This window comes from Anomalospiza imberbis, chromosome 13 (assembly GCF_031753505.1).
Source record: "Anomalospiza imberbis isolate Cuckoo-Finch-1a 21T00152 chromosome 13, ASM3175350v1, whole genome shotgun sequence".
NCBI lineage: Eukaryota > Metazoa > Chordata > Aves > Passeriformes > Viduidae > Anomalospiza > Anomalospiza imberbis.
The window spans coordinates 3665171-3668167 of NC_089693.1; the positions used below are offsets into that span (position 1 = coordinate 3665171).

A 2997-nucleotide genomic window follows, 5' to 3' on the forward strand; every position below is an offset into this window, starting at 1 on the left:
CCAGACACACCTGAACTCTGCTTACCTCTCTGTACTTGGGAATCACTGCACAGCTCTGGCCACTGCTGCATCTATGAATTGGGCTCCAGTTTCCCCACCTCTCATTCCTTTACCTGCTTCCCGCAGGGTGGGTCTGCTGCAAAATCCTCTCCAGTTTCTAGGCACACTGGCCTTCCCAACTATGGAAGAGGAGCCTGGAGCTGATGACAAGGGCTCCTGAGGATCCTGCCAAGGGATATTTTGCCTGGTCTGCCTTTTTCCTCCTCTCCTTCAATTCTGCTTTAGATCGGTTTTGTCATTTTCTGGGGGGCATTGGTGCTCGTTTGCATTTTTCTAAATTATTTTTCTAAACTTATTATTTGTAACTTTCTGAAAAAGAACATTATTAACAAACACCAGCTAAATCTGCCCTGCCTGCCTCATTAAGGGTACAGTGAGCTGGGACCACATTACCCCATCTCTGCTCTTAGTTCCAGCAACAATTAAAAAATCCGGTTTCAAACCTCTTGTTTTAACATTTGAAACAAATCTTCACACATGCTCTCTCTCCAGTCCAGTGTGATCAGCTGAAAACAACCCATAACAAAAAATGAAGGGATTGATTTCCATCTGTCAGGTCCTCACCTGCCAGGCTGCCCAAACCCTTGCATGGGAGAGGCCATGGGACACACAGAGGGTGAGTGCAGCCAGAAGGGGCCCTTTCTGTCACAGCAAGTTTTAGTCAGCTTCAGCCACCCACGAGTACACCCTCACTTCATTCTCATCTTTTCTGGAAAGGCCCTGGCCCCTTCCAGCCTCTCCCCTTGCTGCTGGCCCTCAGCGGTGCCAGCTGCTCCTTCTGCCTGACCTGCCTCAGTTCCCCTTCCCTCTTCCATACGTCCTCCCTGCGCTGTTGCTGTGATTCATTAACGCTTCAGAGACACCAGTCTGAGTGGAAAAAACCCAAGCAAGCACCAGGTTGTGCCTCTCTGTACATTTTCTATAGTGACTCACAAGCCTGACCAGGTAACTCCCCTTCCCTCTCACTTAGTCACTCTCCCCCTCCCGGATAGGCTGGTCTGACTCCTCACTTCACTTATTGCTCTGTTGTCTTTGCTTTTCCCTCCCCAGCCCTACATGTGAGCTTGAGGATGGGAAGTTCTCCCTCGCTGACCCGTGGCACACAATGAAGAGCAAAGGAAAACACTGACTGCAGCAACTTTGCCTATGGAGGGACCACAGAGCAGAGCTGCCCCCAGCCCCCCTCTCCCGCTTGGGCCACGCACAAATTACTTTGTCATTGTGGAGAAACAAATAAGGCTTCGTTCTCATTACCATCCTGATGGGAGTAAACAAGTTTATTTACACTTGAGCACTGCTGAAGAATAAAGTCATAGAGAAAAGTTCAGCGTAGGTGGCCTGTCTTTGTCATTAGGGCCAGCTTTTACAAAATCACTGCCCGCTCGGCCAGACAGGCTGCTATTCAGGCAGGCCCGGGTTAATGAAAGTACGGTGTGTGCTTGTTAAAAGGAGGACTACAACACTTGTAATCATGGGTGGTCACATTTTTATTTAATGATACGTATCTTTCCTTTCTCCAGCCTTCCCTCGTAACCCTTTGCCTCCCACTCAGCCATCCTTCTGCAGTGACTAATTATGAGTCGTCAACTAAAATCTGATACCAGGGCCACAACCAGCTAAACCCACTAAGCAAGTGATTTTTATTTTAAAATAATCTTTTCATTAACAGTCCTGGGATTCTGTCAGAGCAAAAAGCCCTCAAAGCATGAGGAGCCCCACATGTGTAATAGCTGGAGCTAAGATAATAATAAAAGGACAACTGCAAACAAACTTTCGAAAAGAAAGGGCTGAGGAACAGAACTGCTTCCTCTCTTTCAAGGCCTTCGTGTGGCCCCGGTGATAAATCTGTTGGGACAAGGATACTTCAAAGCCAGAGGTCGAGCTCTGCTCTCATTTGTGCAAGTCTCACAACTCGTGTCAATGGAGTTTCACCCAGGCAGGAGGCTCAGACCTGATATTCTGCTCTCATGAATGCAGTGAAAGGCAAAGCCAGCCATGATGGGGAAAATTATCTATTTACGTATGGCACGACCTTGCTGAAGTGCTGAGTACAATCATGCTACGCTAGAAAACCTCCCAATGTCTCCCAGCTTTCCTGCTATTTCTAAAGACTAACCAGTCTGAAGTGCTCATGTCTGGGCTGAGGAAAAGTTCAAGCTCAAATGTATTTTTTTGGCATCTCCTGGGTGTATTAAGGATTCGCACAGAAGGATGTGCTCACACGAACGCATCACTCACCCAGCATTTTCACCTGCCTGTTGCAGGCTGTTGCTTCTTTCTGTGTTTTTTTGTCTGTGTATACCCCACAGTCATTCTTGAACTTCACAGTCATTTTTGACACAGGAGCAGAGATGTGAGGACACTAAATTTTTCCAATTTTTAGAAAACCTGCAGCTGTGTGAGAAGCTGATACTTTGGTACGTGTAAATTACCACTGTCACCAGGGTATCTTATTCACAAACATTTTCCACTGTCACTTAGGAATCTAAAACCCAGTTACAGGCAGTTTTGGGAATGCAGAAGGGCCCCTTCTCACTGAGAGTTCCCATCTGCTGGTCACCTCCATCCATTGTGGACAGGGAGAGCAAAACGCTTAAGACAAAGTGTTATGCAATGATGTTACTTAGTTACAGTCTTTGTTTCTCTGTGAGGTTGGAAAAGACCTCACCACGGTGTTCCTGCCCTACCTCGTGCTTCCCTCTCCCAGGAGGGCCCAAAAATGTCAGTCCCCACATCCCCATCCGAGGCCTGGGGCAGCACTCGAGCAGGAAGAGCTGCCTCTGATACTGAGTGGAGAAGGAGCAACACAAACGTGTCACTGCCTGCCCCAGTGCTCCCAGCACGCTCTGGCCCTGTTTTCACCTCTGTTTCAAGGCATATTTATTATTCCAGAGGAAACAGCCTGTTGGCTCTATGAGTTATGATAAGAGAGTAAAG

At 47.6% G+C, this 2997-nt stretch overlaps 1 long non-coding RNA gene across 1 annotated transcript; it reads left to right on the forward strand.

Annotated features, from left to right (window-relative positions):
* The first annotated feature begins 271 nt into the window (after window positions 1-271).
* Window positions 272-1384, forward strand: LOC137481745 (uncharacterized). Its single transcript, XR_011003638.1, has 2 exons — window positions 272-1005; window positions 1111-1384. It is a non-coding gene; the product is annotated as an uncharacterized lncRNA (long non-coding RNA).
* Window positions 1385-2997: the final 1613 nt, after the last annotated feature.